At 35.3% G+C, this 20,665-nt stretch overlaps 1 long non-coding RNA gene across 3 annotated transcripts in view; it reads left to right on the top strand.

Moving 5' to 3' along the window:
- LOC109452884 (uncharacterized) overlaps nt 1-20,665 on the top strand; it is a 166,695-nt gene that overhangs the window by 130,457 nt on the left and 15,573 nt on the right. Inside the window, exon 4 of one of the 3 annotated variants that reach the window (XR_012493891.1) lies at nt 6,165-6,313. The exons of the other annotated variants lie outside the window; for them this stretch is intronic. This is a non-coding gene — a long non-coding RNA (uncharacterized LOC109452884). Of the gene's footprint in view, nt 1-6,164; nt 6,314-20,665 lie in introns of those variants that run through there. 3 annotated transcript variants of the gene reach the window in all.

Genomic DNA, 20,665 nt, shown 5'->3' with positions numbered 1-20,665 from the left:
GTCTGTAGTTTTCTTTTTTGTGCTGTCCTTACCAGGTTTTGGTATCAGGGTAATGTTGGCCTCATAAAATGAGTTAGGGAGTACTGTCTCTTCTTCAATTTTTGGAAGAGTTTGTGCAGAATTGGTATTAGATCCTCTTTGAAGGTTTGGTAGAATTCACTAGTGAAGCCATCTGGTCCCGGACTTTTGCTTTTGGGAAGGTTTTGGATGACTGATTCAATTTCGCTACTGGTGATCGGTCTGTTTAGATTTTCCAGTTCTTCATGGTTCAGCCTTGAAGGCTATATGTTTCTAAGAACTTGTCCATTTCTTCTAGGTTGTTGAATTTGGTGGCATATAGTCCTTCATAGTATTCTTGGATGATCCTTTGTATTTCTGTGGTGTCCGTGATAACTTCCCCTTTTACGTTTCTGATTTTGTTAATCAGTGTCCTCTCTCTTTTTATCTTAGTAAGTCTAGCCAAGGGTTTGTCAATTTTGTTAATCTTTTCAAAGAACCAGCTCTTTGTCACATTAATTTTTTCTATTGTCTTTTTGTTCTCTATTTCATTTATTTCTGCTTTAATTTTTATTATTTCCTTTCTTCTGCTGACCTTGGGTTTTACTTGTTCTTCTTTTTCTAGTTCTTTAAGGTGTAACATGAGGTTATTTATTTGGGAGTTTTCTTGTTTCTTGAGATAGGCCTGTAATGAGATAAATTTTCCTCTTAAAACTGCTTTCGCTGCATCCCAAAAATTTTGGTAGGATGTATTTTCATTGTCATTTGTTTCTATGTATCTTTTGATCTCTCCTCTAATTTCTTCTTTGACCCAGTCCTTCTTTAAAAGTATGTTGTTTAATCTCCATGTATTTGTGTTTTTTCGCCGCTTTCTTTTTACAGTTGATATCCAATTTCAAAGCCTTGTGATCAGAGAATATGCATGGTATGATTTCAATCTTCTTAAATTTGTTGAGACTGATTTTATGTCCCAATATATGGTCTATCCTTGAGAATGTTCCATGTACACTAGAAAAGAATGTATAGTCTGATGTTTTAGGATGAAGTGCTCTATAAATGTCAATTATGTCCATTTCATCTAATGTGTCATTTAGGGCTACTATTTCGTTATTTATTTTCTGTTTGGATGATCTATCCATAGCTGTCAATGATGTATTTAAGTCCCCTAGTATAATTGTGTTTTGGTCAATTTCTCCCTTTAGTTCTGTTAGTAGTTGCTTGGTGTATTTCGGTGCTCCCTGATTGGGGGCATAAATATTGATGACTGTTATGTCTTCTTGTTGTACAGTCCCCTTCAAGCCTGCAAAACCATTTTCCTAATTGTAAAATACTATCTAACTCCAGGGTTATTCAGAGAATTAAAAGAGACAAAATATGCCAAGTACTTTTGCACAGAAGGTTTTATTACATTATAAGAGCTTGATATATGGCAATGCATTATTATTACACAAGAAGAATGAGTACTGAGGATGGCTATAAGATAATTTGGTGCAAGGATGGGAGAGGAGAGATGAAAGGTCAGGTGAAAAGAGGGCAGGCTGATTACCTGCATTGTTAGTAAATGGTATGCTGGGGGAATTGAATTAATCAAATAATTTCTAACTCTCCATTTCACATTGCATTTTTGATCACAGCCTCTGTGATTTTTGTTTTGTTCATAGTATAAGGTTTATTCTCAAAAGACTCTTTATAGTGAGGGAAGTAAAAAGGTAAGTAAAATGATTGACAAGCTACTCAAAAATTTTTACAGTCTTATGCACTCAAACAAGAGAGATATGGGATCCAAGTTGGAATGTAATGTGCTATATTCATTAGTAAATTCAAGTGATAAATGTATGCATGTAAAATGAATTATAATTCTCAGCTTTCAGAATGAAGTAAACATTTAGTTTTAGAATGATTCTACCAAAATGATACAAAAGATGAAAAGGCTCCATTATCGTCCCACCACTGCATCCCTCTAACAATATCAATCTGCTTTTAGGTACAAAAAGTAGAATTGATTTCCAAATATCTCTAAATTCCTCCACTTCATCAATCATTGAAAAGTGAGCAATATTGCAAGCTGATTTCATTAAACATAGGTAATCAACATTGAGAAATTTGAAATTTCACCGGCAACCGTAAGATTGTTCACAATTTCCCCTCTCTGCTTCTTTATTATGACAGTCATCTGAATTTCAGAAATTAAGAAAAACTCTCCAGTGTAAATGGAGCAATAAGGTATGCAATTAAAATCATAAAATTGTTTCCAAGGTAATAATGTTTTACCTTGAAAGTATTGCATATACCTTGCTTTAGGCAGACCATCAAGTTTGGGGGAAAGAAATTCCAAGGCTTGAGTCCACAACCTAAAGGTCAAAGATTCATGAAGTGTATGCTTGCAACACTGCTTTTCATTGAAATAATTATGCAAAAATTAACTTGATAGTGATTTTCTAAAAATAAAACTATATTCAAATCCATTGTTTCAGTAATAACGTTAACTGATGGCTTATTCAAAGGTTTTGCAGATACTAGCTGTGTTATGTGATGGAATTTTGCAAGTGAATACTGATTTCAAGGGGTTAGTAAGTTTTTCTTTTAATATTTGTTGAGTTTCTGTGAAAATGTTATTTTCTAAGTCTGTTTATTACCTTCTTTTCTAATTATAATTTACGTTCCTCTAATCCTTTAGTGAATAATTTCGCGTCTGTGTGCAGGTACAATGAAAAACGATGTCAGAACAAATAAACACGAACGATATCATCTTTACACAGAAATTTGCTACATTTGTTTTGTTATCTTCATGCGAACAAACAAAAATTGGGCCAAGAGAACAATACTGAAAATTGTGTTAAAATATTTTCCCAATTTTTAAAATTATAATCGTTTCAGAGTCTTCTTCCTCAAATATTGGCTACAAAAGAGAGTCAAGGAGAGAGAGCATCAAGATTTAAGGTGGTGATCCGGGCAGAAAGAGAAAGTAAATAGTCTTAGATGAAACTGTTAGAGAGGTAGAAGGAGAAACAGATGAAATGTAATAAAAGGATAAAAATAGTAGGCACATATATAGCGATTATTATTTGGCAGGCACTATTCTGAACATTTACTCATCAAAAAACAACAGCCTTGGGAAGTAGATGCAATGATTATCTGGAAAACTGAGATACAGAGAGACTAAGTAAAAGTGCCCAAAATCTCATAGTTAATGAGGTGCTAGGGATGGGATTTGACTTTGTATTTATAGTCCATGCACTTATTATAATTACCATCCGGTTTGAGAAAAGGAAAAGTCGGCAGTATGAATTCCTGCAGGTTAAAGGATTGAAAGAAGCTCATTACTTTCAGCAACAAGGACGTCATTAATAACTTTTGTCAGAACAGTTTCAACGGGGAGAAAAACTGGCTTTGGTGTTACCCACTGAAACCTTCTGTGGTGACTTTTCTGACATCGGATCCTCAGTGCTTTCCACCCAGGTAGGTGTTTTCCAGAATCAGACACCTGGATTATATATAGCATGCAAGGCATTTATCATGGATCCACTGTGCATGGAAGAGAAAAGAAGAAATATAAGAGGGAAAAAAGAAGTCAAACTGTGATGCAGGCAGTTGTAGCGAATCTGAAACGGAGCTCTGGAGGGACTATTGACTTTTCAAGTTGTTCTACATTGGGTTAAAATGGTTCTTCGTTATAGCCACCCTTGTCTCAGTCTCCAGATGTGGACTATATAGTTCCTCATATAGTCCAGGAACTATATGAGCACGGATCTGGGCAGGGGCCGGCGGGGGCGGGGGAGTGGGGTATTGAGGTGCCGGTGGTCCTTTGTTGACCAAACTATCTGCAGAAGTTCTTTGAAGGGTAATGTCCACCACATATCCCCATCATTTGTAAGGTTTTATTTTCTTATATTAAATCTTCATATTTAGATAATCAAAAGTAACACACACTCACACAAACACACGCGCACACACACACACACACACACACACTGATACATGAACCGTAGGCAACATTTTCATTACGTTTAAATTATTTCTTAATATCTGTCTTCTTATAATAATAATAAACTAGTAGCATCTTGAGGTCAAAGACCTTATATTTTCATCTTTTTCCCCAGCATCTAACAGAGCAATATGATTCATGCTAATAAAATGTGTTGACAGTTGAATAGAGGGGCATTTAAGATAGGTCTTTAAGGAGGACTAGGAGTTTGCCAGTCAGAGCACAAGACCAAAGTCTGAACAGCTTACTTGCAGTCACTGTTCTATTTTCCTTTGTGTTTTTAAATACATAATTGAATAGTTTACATTTATTCTCTTCACTGCAAAAGCTTACTCATTTCCCCAAGCAGAAGTCTCTCCAAAAACAATTGGGAGAGTAAAAAAAATGAACTAACTTATTTTCAGATAATTCATTTAAATGTAGTTATTTCAATGTGTGAACCATTTTCAGTGATTCTTTTGAGATAAGTTAAAATTGTATTTGTAAATTTTATTTAAGTTTAAATCAACAGAAGATAGTAAAATAAAGATGACCTTTTCAAAGATGTTTATATTTTAAAAATATAAACTATTTTCCACTTGTATTATGTAAGATGTTACACATTCTCTTCTATTTTTTGTGGGTTTTCCTGTATACAAGTATGCTTCAATTCCTCTTCTGTAAATGGTGTAATAATTTATAGACTTTTATGAGAAATTAAATAACATTTAAATTACCTAAGTACCTTGGGTAGAATAGACCCTAAAAGATGCCGTATTGTTTGTACCTTAATTATCTCTGTATTTAGAGAAGGAACTGCCTTCCATTTCCATATTTTCAGTACCTGGTACAGTGTTTAATCCAGAGTGTGTGATAAATAAATGTTTCCTGAGTCTATAGAAAATTAATGAAAACAGGATCAAAATAATGATAAGAATTTTAAACAATTAGAAATCAAAGGGAAAAACTAGTCTCAGGAAGATATCAAGTAAGCATTTATGACTTTCATTACTTTGCTCTTTCTTCAAATGTTAGCTCACAAATGATGTTTGTCCAACAGCCAGATTTTCATGCATAAAGTCTGAATGATGACTCAGAAGGCGAATCTGAGATTATCTACCTCTCCTTTTCAGATGACAATATTGGGGTTGTACAGCTAATTTGTGGTAGATTGAGGGTTGGGAATTCAATCTCCAAACATAATTCACAATCATTCTTTCTCAGCCAAAAATTTTGATTGTAAGGCCACAAATATTTCTATCATCTATTCTTCTAGGATTGTAAAAGACGAAAGTATAAATTAGGCTTTTTTTTTTTTTTTGCATAGTCAAATTATTTTCATGTTTTCAATGCAGCAAATATTTTTATTTGGCATCTCTGTGGTGTTTTATTAAGTTTCTTTTTATTATAATAAATCCTATAAATCAGTAAAACTACTTGCAGAATAGACCCATTGATGCATAATAAAAAATAGGCAATTCCCAAAATTATTGTTTTACAGTTTAAACTGCTTGCCTAAAATATTCATTCATCTGGTCATCAAAAGCCTGCTCATCTTTTACTGCCAAGGTCAAGTTTTGTTTAATACAAGATGCCTAGGATGTTGAAAATTATGATTGTAGCTCTGGCTTTACTTCTAACTTACGCCACATTGCCACAAGCTTGAAATCTCTTTGAGTATAAAACCAGGGCTTATGTAGATGATTTCTAAGTTCCTCTTCTGCTTTCAAAGTTGGGTGGGACTACAGAGCACTTTGCCTGACTACGTTTTCCTTTCCTATGGTATTCCGTACCTGTTACCATATAATTTGGTGCTTAGAAAATAATGTATATAGCTTTATGTGACTTTCGCTTTGTTTATTGTTTATATGCTTGTCTTGTTTTCTAAAAAAAAAAAAAATTGCAAATTCTTCAAAAGACGGCTGCACTTAATCTCCTTTAGTTTCTCTGTTTCTTACTTATTGACTAGTAACACCAAGAATACACTTAATACTGGTTGGTTCATTTAACAAAGCCAATGTTCAAAAACTGAAGCTTGGGAAACAATTAGGTAATGATTACTAATGTTACTGTATAAAGGGGATCCATGTCTTTACCATATAACTCATATTTAAGAGGTGTATAGAGTTGTCAAAACCTTCCACTTTGATCAGAGGGACCTCTTAACTAAATCAGTCAGGCCTCTCTGGCTTCTCTCTTTAAGAATTACATTTACCCACACCTACCCCCAAGGAAATACGTGAAGTTTGGACAACCAATGTCAACCCCTGCCTGAAAAAGAAAGAAGAAACCAGCTGGGGAAAAAATGGCATTTTGATGATCAATAGTGGGTGAGCATTCTTTTCTTGATGTCACCTCTCCTTCCCCCTACCAATTAATGTGTAATAATTCTCCTCATTCTGAATATATCTTTTTCTCCTATCTCTTTCCCCACCCTCACATAAGACTGGAGACATAATTTTCAAGTGTAGTCTGAATGACACTTCGGAGTTTATGGTCTTATTTTATCTTCCTAAGAATCTTGTGAAGTATAGAATTAAGCATCTGAATGGTGCAGAGTGAAGAAATGGAATATTGGAGTGAATGAAAGTGATGGACCTGAGATCAGAATCCAAACCTCCTTAAGAAATTCCTTCAAGTAACTATATAAAAGCGGAACCAAATAATAGTTATATATCCTACTTTCCCACTTGTGTATTAGTTTTTTATTTTTTGTTTTTAAATCTCCTTCCCATTATACTGCAGTTGTTTAAATATAAGATAATAAATAAGAGACAATAAACTCTCTGAAGATAAAAACTGAGACACAGTAGTCTTTAAAAAAAGCATAATGTCCTCCATTATGCAAATGAAATGAATATGTATAATATATACTATAATATGAACAATACTTTAATAATGGATATTTGTGAATTTCATTAATATAAACTGTTTCAATATTGGTAAAATTCAGAGTAAGTGAGCTTATTTTTGAAATGTTGGGGCCAATTTTATATTTTTCCCCCATTTTGGTAAGTTGTCAGGGGAATTATACCAGAACTGGTACAACAAGATGGTGAACTCTCATCTCTTCCACACTCCTGACTTTGACTTCTTAGACTATTAGATTTTCTTTTTAAGCACTCCACAATTATTCAAATATAACCAATTTAATTTTAAAGAATATATGCAAAATATTTCCCATAATTTGTGATGTTCTCGTTATACCCAGTTGAGCTGTGAGCTACACATTGATTAACTTTGCCCTTTTCTTCTTTTTGTGAAAGCCTGTGGGTAGGTACCCATCCATTCCAATTAATATATAATAATAATGATAAACTAAAGACAAAATCCCAGCTATCAACTTCCATCTGTGGTTATGCATACATTATCTGCTTCTGGCAAGTCACACTGTATGCAAACTTAAATTTTTCAACGCTGCAGGAATTGCATAATGTATTCACAAAAGCCTAAAATAGAGATTTCCCCACTTTTCACCACCTTTCTTTTATTTCATGCTCAGAGACCCTATAAATGCAGTTAGAAACACATTTTTATCTTTATTTATTTTTATTAGTATTCTTATTTTTAAATTTATCTTGTTATGGTTGCCAATACCAATGAATGCATACCATTTTTGCTCTCACAATAAAAACTATTTTGTAAAATACATTCAATTTAACAAGTATTAATTAAAGAAGTTGGCCATGCTTTTGGTAACATTGTAACATTCTTTATTTAAAATATTTTTATTAAAAATATAGTTAGCATATAATATATAAGTTTCAGGTGTACACAATAGTTATTCAACATTTTTATACCTAAAGAAGTGATCACCATAAGTTCAGCCACCATCTGACACCATACCATGCTATCACAGTATTATTGACTATATTCCCTGTACTGTACATTACATCCCCATGACTCATTTGTTTTATGCCTGGATATTTGGACCTCTTATTGCCTTTCACTTTTCCCTTCCTTTTAAGTTTTTCAATTACAGTTGGCATTCAGGATTATTTTATATTAATTTCAGGCATACAGCATATAGTTAGACATTTATATAATTTAAGAAGTGATCTCCCTGAATAGTCTAGTACCCACCTGTCACTATACATTGCTATTAACATATTATTGATTATATTCCCTATGCTTTACTTTACATCCCATTGACTATTTTGTAACAACCAATTTTACTTCTTAATCCATTCCCCTCTTTTACCCACTACCCATCCTAATGTCCCTCCCACCTGGCAACCATCAAAACGTTCTCTGTATCTATGATTTTGTTTCTGTTTTGTTTGTTTATTTTGTTCTTTAGAGTCCACATATAAGTGAAATCATGATGCATCTGTCTTTCTCTGTCTTATACTATAGTCAGCACAATACCCTCCAGGTCCATCCATGCTGCTGCAGATGGCAGGAACCCATTCCCTTCCATGTTTGAGCAATATTCCATTGTATATATGTACCACCTCCTCTTTATCCATTCTTTTATCGATGGACACTCAAGCTGCCTCCACATCTTGGTCTTTGTAAACAATACTGCAATGAACACATAGATGCACACCTCCCATCAAAGTAGCATTTTGGGTTTCTTCGTATAAATACCAAGAAGTGGGATTACTGAGTCTTTCTTTGTTTCTTGTTATAGCCTTTGTTTCAAAGTCTATTTTGCCTGGTATAAGTATTGCTATCCCAGCTTGTTGGTTTTTTTTTTCTTTTCCCCCCATTTTCATGAAATAACTTTTTCCATCCCTTTACTTTTAGTCTGTGTGTGTCTTTCAATCTGAAGTGAATCTCTTCTAGGCAGCATGTGTAGGAGTTTCATTTTCTTATCCATTAAACCACTATATTTTGATTGGATTATTTAATCCACTTACATTGAAATAAATTTTTGATAGATAGGTAGTTATTGCCATTTTATTATTCATATTTTTGAACTTTATTTTTCCATCTTAAAGAAGTCCCCCTAACATTTTTGTAATACTGGTTTGGTGGTGATGAACTCCCTTAGCTTTTTCTTGTCTCGGAAGCTATTTATCTGTCCTTCGATTTTAAATGATAGCTTTGCTGGGTAGAGTAGTCTTTGTTGTAAGTCCTTGATTTTCATCATGTTGAATATTTCTTGCCAATCCCTTCTGGCCTGCAAAGTTTCTGTTGAGAAATCAGCTGATAGTTCCCTTGTGGGTAACTGCTTTTCTCTTGCTGCTTTTAGGATTTTCTTTTTGTCTTTAACCTTTGCCATCTTAATTATAATGTGTCTTGGTGTAGGCCTGTTTGGGTTCATCTTGTTTGGAACTCTCTGTGCTTCCTGAGCTTGTATGTCTATTTCCTTCACCAGATTGGGAAAGTTTTCAGTCATTATTTCTTCAAACAGATTCTCAATCTCTTGCTTTCTCTCTTCCCTTTCCTGGTAATCCTATGATGTGAATGTTGTTATGTTTGATGTCCCAGTAGTCTCTTAATCTATCCTAATTTTTTGGAATTCTCTTTTCTTTTTGCCATTCTGATTAGCTGTTTCCTGCTACTTTGTCATCCATATCGCTGATTTGATCCTCTGCTTCATGTAAACTGCTGGTTATTCCTTCCAGTGCAGTCTTCATTTCAGTTATTTCATTCTTTACTTCTGACTGGTATTTTTTATAGTTTCTATGTTTTTTTTTCTTTGTTTTTCTTTGTTTTTTTCTTTGCTTTTGTTTGTTGTTTTTATGCTTGCTATTTCTTTGTTGAAATTCTCAGCAAGTTCCTTGAGCATCCTTATAAACATTGTTTAAAACTCTATCTGGTAGGTAGCTTGTCTCCATTTTGCTTAGAGAACTCCATAGAGTTATTTTTCTGCAGTTTTCTCCTGTTCTTTCATTTAGGATATATTTCTTTGTTTCTTCATTTTAGCTGCCTCTCTGTGTTTATTTCTATGTATTAAGTAGGGCTGCTATGTCTGCCAGTCTTGGATCTGTGACCATATGTAGTAGGAATCCACTGGGGCCCAATGACACAGTTTCCCTGGTCACCTGCTCTGGGTGCTCCAGGAGTGTCCAGCGTGTGTGGGTTGTGTGTGCCCTCCTGGTATAGTTGAGCTTTGATTGCTGTTGTCATGTCAGTGGGTGGTATTGACCCTCCGGCTGACTGGCTGTGGAGTTTGGCCACATCCACAGCTTATAGGCTGCTATGCAGGGAGCTTATTTCATGGAGCAGGATTTGCCCCTGTGGACTCTGGTGCCTATTGAGACCACCCTTTGTGTGTGCCACTTGTGGGGCTAATTGGGTGGTGCTCTGCTGTGGTCTGAAGCCAAGCTCCAAGTATGTTGGTTCTGGGGCCTCTTTGGAAGAGCTCCATGGGAGGCCAAGGTCAGCCACCACCTGTGACTGGCTAAGGAGTACGTGGTAGGAGATACAAAGCGATCCACAGTTGATCGCTGCCTGTACTATACTTGGAGGTGTGTAGGAGAGGCCACACTGTGAAGCAAGGATGGCTGCCACCATTACCAGGTCTGGGGTAGCTCCGCAAAAAGCCAGGCCACTCCAAGGCCTGCTGCCCCCTGCCGGCTCCCATAAGGTTCAGCTGCTCACTGATAAAGCCTCTGGAAAGTTGGGTGAGGCAGGGTCTCAGTGAGTCAGCAGGATGGAACTGTGGCGCTCACTGGCCAATCAGATTCAGATTTGGCCTGTGAGGTGGGCTCAACATAGGAAAAATGGTGCCTGTCTGGCGGCTGCAAGGAGGAGGGCCCCACACAGCATAAGTGGGCACTGTACCTCAGTCCTCACCTCAAAATTACACAACTCAGTCTCTTTCCATATGTCTCTGACACCCCCAGAGTCACAGTTCTTCTGCTGGAGCCCAGAATGAGTACCTGTGCAGGCCCCTTAAGAGAATGTTTGATTTTCTCTCAGCCTTCCTTCCATCTGAACGGTCAGAATCCCCACTGTTTTTCACGGCCAAAACAGTGATATGACTAATAATAATGAATGAAAGTAATGTTATAGGAATTAAATAAAAAGATATTGGACAAAATAATATATCAGAGAAATGGTTCAGGCAATAGACCTATTAACATTTAAAAGGTAGAAATTGGCCAACATTTTGACCTAGATAGAAGTGCTACTTTATTGATGAACAGAACTCCAAGTTCAATGTCTCATTAAGATTTGTAATGAACACTTTTGGAGATTCTGCCTAGTCACAACCATCCTTTCTTTACCCTGGCTTCTCTACAGTGATCAACCTTGGCAGCCATTTAGATCAGTTCATCCCTTTTGCTTATAGCTTCAGTTGATTAAATCAGAGGGCTCTCAGAGACTCTGACTGAGAATGTGGACATGGTAAAGATTGTTTGGGGTGGTTGAACCAGCAAAGCACAAGCTCAGGAAGCATAGAATAATCATATTTTACCAAACATATGAACCAGAGAGGCCAAGAGGGAAAGATAAAGATGATGCACAGAGAAAAACAAAGATATGAAAACAAGTCAAGATGACATGGCCATCCCTCATTTTAGCATAATTCTGGGGCTGCCTGATTTCCTCCCTTGGGTTCCTGTGAGATAGCCCTAATCTAAACCACCTCCATCTTTTTTTCCCCTTAAGCTAGTTGACGTAGGTCACTGTAGATAAATCCTAAAGCTGGACTCAAATATTTCTTCTTTTTGGCAGTGAACTGCTCACATTTTTACATTTCCTAACGAATTACATATACTTTTATTAATAAGTAGAGTCTGCAGAGGTGGACAGTATCATCTAATTACATTCAAAATGAGAAATCTATTACTTATTAATGAAAAGAGATGAAATGCAGAAAACGATCATTGTGATTGTTGCTATGGTTATTTACTTCCCTTTTATTATGGATTCCTCTCAAAATTAAAGTTAAGATAGACTACATTTAATTTTAGTACTTAGTATTAAATATTTAAAATACAAAAAATGCAAAATTATGATCCTTCTAAGAAGACAGATTTTTTTAATTTTATAAATGAAGAAAAGAAGTGTATATAATTAGATTCAGAAATTTAACTTGGCTAAATTTATTTAACTTGGTTAACCCATCATACCTGATGTGTTCAAGAAGCACCAGAGAAGCCTGCTAAGAAAATATATGGGGTGGGTACAGGGATGAACACTGCTGATACTACTACTATCCAGTCTTGTGCCACTTAACAATGGGGAAACGTTTTGAGAAATGTGTCATTAGGTGATTTTGTGGTTGTGCAAACATCATAGAGTGTACTTACACAAACCTACATGGTATAGCCTACTATACACCTAAGCTGTATGGTATAGGTTATTGTCCCTACGCTACAAGCTGGTACAGCATGTTATTGTACAAAATAATACAAGAGAAAATGCTGCAATCAGGAGACACAGTAAACACAATATACATGAGGCTGCTGCCAGCATAACATGGCATATGTTTCACAGAAAATTATTTGTATAAGTAGAAAGAGTACACTCTAAAACAACAATTAAAAGCATAGTATAGCAAATACATAAACCAGTAACATCGTCATGTATTATCATTATCAAGTATCATGTACTGTACATCATTGTATGTTCTATACCTTTATATAACGAGCAGTGCAGTAGGTTTATTTTATAGCAGAATCACCACAATCACGTGGATATGATGTTTCAATGGCTATGATGTCACTAGATGATAGGGATTTTTCAGCTCCATTATAATCTTGTCTATGCAGTCACTGTTTGAAACATCCTGATGCAGTGCAAGACTGTCCATGTATACCAAAGCTGAAAAATGAAATAAATGGATGGTGGATGGTAGGAGTCAGATTTCTCACTGTTGGAATGGGAATATACAGGGAAGTAAAGGGAAGAGGCTAGAATGACTCATGCGGCGATGGAATAGCATTGGGAAAATCAGTAAGAACTCATGTTTAGCTTTATATAGTTGGCTTCATAGCTTAAATATAGATGTTACATATTAAAATACTTATGGTTATCTATACATGTTAGTGTAAACATATCTATGTTCTTTTGTCAGCTGAGAGTACCTAAAATAAATGACATGGTAGAAGCAATAAGCACACCTAGCACAGAGAATTTGTTATCTAATGCTACTAAAAGGAAATATGGCTCCTCAGACAAATGGCTGGACATTGAAGACAGGGAAGGTGAGCCCAGAGCATTTCATTGTGCCCAAAGTAAGGGAGTATTAAAACAAACAAACAAACAAAAAAAACACCTTAATGGAAAATATCACAGGAGCATAGAAAACAACTGAAGACCTCCCAATGGAATAAAGTAGCATTAACCCAAAGGATAAAATAAATATCCATGAGTCCATACTGATATAAATAGATGATTGAATAAATTATTAAAATAGGAGATAACAGAAAAATCCCTCATGCATAAGAATTCAAATAATTTATGTAGATGCTCTGTCCTAAGGGAGATATGGGCTTAAGTGAAGTGTGAACACAGTAACTTCACTCCAAAGAGTACAGTATGGAAAGAGGGATTAAAAGAGTAACTTTACAGTGAAGAAATCTGATAAACACTACCTCAACCGAGTAATCAAGGTCAACATCAACAGTCATAAATCATGATGATAGTATGTACCCTTGATATGTGATGTAAGGGGAAATTTGTCTCTTCCAATTTCTTTCCCAAACTTATAATCTTAGTCTATTTATGGGAACAACATTAGATGAATTCCAAATGTGCCAATGTCATTGCATTGTACATAATACTTTACCAGTGCTTCTCAAAATTGTAAAGGTCATCAGCCAAGAGGGGACTAAGGAGACGTGACAATTAAATGAATTCTGGATCCTGGAACAGATAAAGGACGTGAGTCAAAAACTAAAGAAATCTGAATACAGACTTTAGTTAACAACAATGCATCAAAATAGTAGTAAACATAGCATACTAATGTAAGATGTTAATAATACGGGAAAACATGTGAGGGATATATGGGGACTCTGCACAGTCTTCACAAATTTTATGTATATCTGAAACAGTTATTAAATAAATAATGTCTATTTTTAGAGGGAAAAGAGTAGGTTCTGGGACCTTATGCAAGAGTCTTATGTGAGAGGATTGAAGTGGACTACTGATGATTCTGATTCCTCTGATACATTCACCACATTAAGAGGAACAGGCCATAGTTTGCAAAATTTTTGTGGGTAAAAACTGTCTCATCCATTGTTGTATTTCCAGGCATCAGGTGTAAATATGTAGTAGGCAACCAGTAAATATAAAGTCTGCTGACTGTTGATTTAACTTGTCATTAGTAAATATATTTCCATTACATCTCTAGCTAAAATAAAGACAGATACCTACTTTCCTGAGATCATCACTGTTGTACAAGCTTCTCTTTATAGTTTTATTATTATTTTTCTATATGGTTATTAATTTTAGGTACATTTCTATAATGCCAATGTGTATTAAATTTTAATTTCTCCCATAAACATTCATGGAACTATTGATAACTTATTGATGCAATTTGCCACATTTATACTATATATCTATTTATATACAAATAAGAATAATTATTAGATATCTAAATATAAAAATCATTTTTCAAAAAATCTATATTCTTCACTGAATTTTTTCCCTCTTATGAGGATACATGGGGTCCACCCACATGATCCCAGATAACTTTCCCATCTTGAAATGCTCAAGTTCATTATATCTGCAAAGCTATGCCACATAAGGTAACAGCGACAGGTTCCAGAGATTAGGGCATAGATATCTTTGGAGTGCTATTTTTCAGCCACAATCAATTATAAGTCTGTAATTCCCTCCTTAGTTTCTCCTTTGATATTGTAACATTATATCCTATCTCTTAACTTCAGATATCTTTGCTTGGTTGAAAGCACCAACATCTTTATTTTTTCAGCTTTCTTCTCTTCCAGATTCTGTTCTCTCTTCTTCAGCTATTCATTTCTATAAGACTTGTTTTATATCTTGTGAAGTTTAACATAGTTGAAATCAAAGTCATTAATTATTTTTCACACTTGCCCTACATAATACAGTGTTTTTCTTAGTTTTATTATAAGCACAATCTATTTATGCTTCAAAGAACTCCTAGTTTTGGAACCCCAATATCTCTAATAAGGCATTCATGAAAAGTGTATCATTCATCCTATAAAAGTGTATTATTTTCATAGACTCTATAATGTTCAATTTATACTATCCAGCCCCTTAGCTTTAAAAACATCATCTATATGCTAATGACTACAAAATGTACACTTTCATCTCTTATGCTTCTCCCAAACTTCAAACTAATAAGACAAACGCCTAGCCAACCTTTATTTGAATGTCCAGAAATATTGCAAAGCCACTTTCGGTGAGAAAACACCTATTTTGAGCCACTGCCTAAGCATTTTGCAGTATGACAACTCTGCTTACCCCCAGAGTCTGGGTATTTAGATAAGAACTTGAGTTTAAGATTCCCATCACAAGTTTATACTTCGTTATTCCCAGGGCACTTTTTAAAATAAGCACTTAGAGTTGAGCACATGAAAAGTTAGTGACCTCTACCCTAACCACCTTATAAGGAATAGCTACCCTGCTCTCTTTCTCTTGCTTTGTCATGACCTGGAACAGAAGACTGCTCATTGTACCCCTTCCCACCCATTTCTGGAAGCTGTAAATAATAAATCTGGTGACTTTACTTCTTTTGTGCGAGTATTGAAATTATGCCTTCAATCAAAATGACCCCAGGGTTTTTGCTTCCCCAAAGTGGGGGCTTGAATGCTGAAGGAGCTACCTGCCAAACTATGTGAGCGGCTTGTGCTTCCTCATTCAGCAGGTCAGAATCTTCATATTCTTAATACACCACTTATGTTCCCCCCCCAACACACCAACATACTACAAAGGAATAAAGACCACATTTTCATAAATGCCCTTCATCAGGTCAAGGAATTTCAGATTAAGAAATTTTCCTTCTATTCCTAATTTGTTGAGTGTATTTTATCACAGATTTTTGTCAAATGCTCTTTTTAGATCTATTGAGATCATCATGAGGTTTTTATCCTTTATTATTTAACATTGTAACATTGGTTGATTTTAGGGTGTTGTACCGACTTTGTATTTCTCAGATAAATGCCACTTGGTCATGGCACAAAAACATTGTTATGTTAGTGGATTTGGTTTACTAATAATTTGTTGTACATATTTGTATCTATAGTAATAAGGAATATTGGTGTATAATTTTCTTTTCTTGTGATGTATTTTCCTGGTTTTAGTATCAGATTAATACTGGCCTCATAGAATAAGCTGGAATGTGTTCCCTTCTCATTCATGTTTTAAAAGAGTTGTGGAAAGGTTGATATTAATTTTTCTTTAAGCTTTTGGTAGTATTCACAAGTAAAACCATCAGATCCTGGGTTTTTGTTTCTGGGAAGATTTTTAAATTACCAATTCACTGTTTTTATTTATTATTGTTCCTTTCAGAAATGCTATGTATTCTTGAGTCAAATATGATAGTTTGTGTCCTTCAAGGAATTTGTTCATTTCATCGACATTATCTCGTTTCTCAGTTGTTCAAAGTATTCTCTTACAAGCATTTTTTGTCTTTTTTCTTTTTTTTTTGAGTTTCAGGTGTACAAAGCAACATAATAGTTAGACATTTACACCCCTCACAAAGTGATAACCCCCCCTTCCCTCAAGCTACCCCTCTGACATCTTATGTGACTGTTATAATACCATTGACTATCTTCTTATGCTGTACTCCACCTCACGTGACTATATACATACATTGGGAGTGACAAAAATATGTATACACATGACTTGTATTCATCTTTTGTTTTCGGTATATATTGAGTATTACAATTTTAATACACTTTTTTTCCTTTCTTAAAATGTGTGTACATGTTTTGGCATCTTCTGTATACATATTTAATTATAGTTGACATACAATATTATTCTACTTCAATTCAGGTGTACAGTGTATTGGTCAGGCATCTACACAGTCTATGAAGTAATTGATCCCTTTGATAAGTCCAGTGCCCATCTGGCACCTTACATGATCTTTACAACATTGTTGATTATATTCCCTATGCTGCTCGGATAAGCATTTTTATTTCTATCAGATCAGTAGTAATGCTTCCTCTTTCCTTCTTTATTTAAGTTATTTGAGTCTTCTTTATTATTATTATTATTATTATTATTATTCAATATTGCTCACAATGTGTCATTTTCATTTTTTTAAGAAATAAATTTGGTTTGATTGATTTTACTGTCTGCATTTTCTTTATCTCTATTATAATCTTTATTATTTCCTTCTATCTTCATCCTTTGGGTTTAGTCTGTGCTTTGCAATGGATATTTACATTTCAAACACAGCAACATCTGACACTGTAACATTCCATCCTTTATAATATACTCTCTTTCTTAGTATATCTTACCCAACATATCATTTATCTTTCTACTTATATGGCCTCCCCTTTCCTTCTAATTCTATTTTTCTATCTTATCGTCACCTCTTGGACTTGTAAACATTGAAATCTTCAAAGGTTGGTCTTAACACCTTTCTTTACACTGTGGTAGATGTTGTCACTTGCTTCTTGAATCCAGCATAGAGGGACCCAATCTCCCAGATGCTGGGAATACTGGCAGAGAGCCCCAATCTGTTAGGAGAACATTCATTCAATGACTGGTCAACCCAGTACTATAAAAGCCTGAAACCTTCCCTTCCTTAACTTTGGACAATTCTGAAATTTTCTTCTGGTTTCAGCTTTCCTGTGGTGTCACCTGAGCCCTTTTATCATAGCCCAGCTTCTTCGCTGCCCAATCCTGATTCTTATTCTTTTACATTTTTTGATTCTAAGAATATTCTCTATTAAACTGCCTACATGCTAATTCCCATCTCAGAGTCTGTTTCCCAGAAAACTCAAGGTGCAGGATAATTGTATGTTATCTCCATAGGTGAGTTCAGCTACCTAAGTGGTTTCCTTTTCCTTCTATGTGATGAGAATCATTAATTTCTATTTCTATTCCAGACCTCTGCCAAACACCAGACAACATATCTCACAGATGTTTTAAAATAGTCCCTTGAATACCTCACAGTCAGCTAAAAATAAACATGCCAAAAATAGAAAGCATGATTTCTAACTCTGAAACTTTGCCCTCCTTCAGCCCTGTTTAGTGTAGCTGGAATATATTCTAAGAAAATACCTTTGGTTGAGACTTTTTCAAGATCTTAGTGTCATGTACAAGACTCTTAATATGGTCACTACAACACTGAGTAGATAGGTTGAGATCAGGAAGTCTAATGTAAGGCATTTTCTTAAGCTTTTTACATGTATTAGCTAATTTATCTCTCACAGCAACTCTGTGGAGTAAGTTTTATTACAGTAGATGTATGTTTTGTTTTTATAAAAACTGCCATACAAAGAAGTATATAAATTGTCCAAGCTCCTAATATCAAAACAAAGATTTGTACATCAATAATGTGTCCTAAAATCCACATGTTAATGATTTTCTTATACTACCTCACTGACACAAGTGTTGATGTGAACTTTGAATGTATTTTGATGAGATGGATGGGTAAAAGAAAAAGCTGGTCATACATGTTGTTGTTGGTAAAAACCAAAATAGGCAGGGACATGTTATATAACCATACTATCATTTTTAAATCTCTGGGACTTGCTGAAAAGAATGTCAGCGTCCATGACCAGAAGGGAAGATTTCTGGTCCTAGGTGCTCAAAGGCTGCCCAAATAAGCTCATCCTAGGTTCCTTTCTGTTAGCATGTTTGGAGTAATAGTACCCCAAATGTAAAACCTATCTACATATCTATCATGTATCTATATATACTTATATGTATATGCTACAGTCAAAGCCCTTGTCCATTCATCCAAAAGATGAGCAAACTACAAGCCAAAACCTGAGTGATATCATTGAAATCTCTATTTTCCTTACATCCTCCAATGTAATGTTTTCAAGTCATAATTATACATAAATACTTCTAAAAGTCACTCACTTCTCTGCATCCACAACACAACTCTTACCACTACCCCAATAACTGCCATCAAGACTACCCTCACATCCACCCTTGATGCCAGCTTCTTGCTCATGGACCTTGCAAAGACTTCCTACCTAGTCTCCCTCTATCAACTTTTGCCTTTCTAATCAATCCTTTTTCAATAGCTTACAGTAGTATTTTTTAAATACAAATTGATTGTGTCAATTTCCTACTTAAAACCTTTCTTGACTTCCCTGTGCTCTTAAAAGAAAGAACAAAATCAATAATATGGCTTCCAAAGCTGCATAAGCTGGTTCTTTTTGCCTATCTTTCAAGTGTCAGCACTCAGTTATGACTCCTCTGCCCAACTTCTTTCAGGCCAATTAGCATGTGCCATGCCCCTTCCCACCTCAGGACCACGTATATGCTGCTTTTTCTCCACAGAAAACCCCCAAACCCATATCTGAGTTGATTTATATTTCAGATTTTCATTTAATTAACACTTCCTTAAGAAGGCTCGTATAACTCTCAGAAGTAAATCATCATTTCCTATTATAAACTCTCCTAGCACTATGCCTTTTTCCTTCAGAACTAAGTCGTCCAGTATTTGACCATTGAATACATTTAAAATTATGGCCTCGCCACATATAAGAAGAACATGAGAAGCACCCTTAAATATATTTCAGACATTTTGGTGTATTATATTCACAAATACATAAAGCCTTTTAAGACTTACTAGATTTAATGTTCTCCAGAGATTAAAACACTTGATTGCAACTACTGCATTTGGCTGGGGGTAAGAGGGAAAGCTGGAAATCTCGACCAGTTTACAGAGGCACGTCTGGATCCAAACTTTCTCTCCATAAAACCAACTCGTTAAAAGTAAAGCATTAAGTATGTGAGACAAATATTTCAGGTTTTAAAAACCTAAGAAGAAAACCAACATATTTGTTGCCAACATTCCATTTATTAACAGAATCGTAGGACTTTTGAAGTATTTCATTTGATACCAATGTACGTCCTCTACCCATGAAGAGGGGTGTGGACTGAGGAGTAATAGTACCCCTATTACTGATGGAGACAGCAATTACTAAAGATGGAGACAGCAGTTGCTAAAACTGAGGGAAGAGGGCAAGTAATTCAGTGGATCTGGGTGCAGAAAATGTCATCTATTCTGATATCCTGGAGGAGGAACATGATTTAAAAGTCAAGGGATCAAAAAGTAACTGGGACAGGAGTAAAATTAAAATGGTGAGACTAGCCTTTAAAAATGCCTAAGTCAGGACCTTCATCCTAAAATAGGCTATCCCATTTTCCTGCTGGGTGACACACAACGGCCAGGTCATGTTGCTAATGCATGGGAGTAGGTTATATTTAAAGTGTCAGTCATATTATCCCCACTTACCGCATTCCACATTACACTTGCTGGCATATCGTGAGCAAAATGTGAAGACTTATCCTTCTGTAGTTCTGAACCATTTGTCCCCTCTTAAGGGCACAATATTAAGGATAAAACATTCTTCAAATCCAGGAAAAAAAATTAAAAAGTTTTTCCATCGAGCTCCTAGAGTGTGCCAAGACGCCACTGTCACATTAATCTTTGCAGCAACCCTGATACTGTTGATAATATTCTCCATTTCATAGGGTGGGAAACAGGGTCCAAAAGAATTAACATCTTTTTTTACATTATAAAATTCCAGAGTTGAATCTATGTCTCATTCTAATGTCCATTTTCTCCCTGTTATACCATGTTGCTCACCTATTGCCTTATGGGTCTCTTTACTGCCCCCCTCTATC

Source organism: Rhinolophus sinicus, linkage group LG02, assembly GCF_036562045.2.
Source record: "Rhinolophus sinicus isolate RSC01 linkage group LG02, ASM3656204v1, whole genome shotgun sequence".
In the NCBI taxonomy this organism is placed as follows: domain Eukaryota; kingdom Metazoa; phylum Chordata; class Mammalia; order Chiroptera; family Rhinolophidae; genus Rhinolophus; species Rhinolophus sinicus.
Note: the sequence above shows the minus strand (reverse complement) of the source record. Positions and strands in the feature narration are given on the sequence as shown.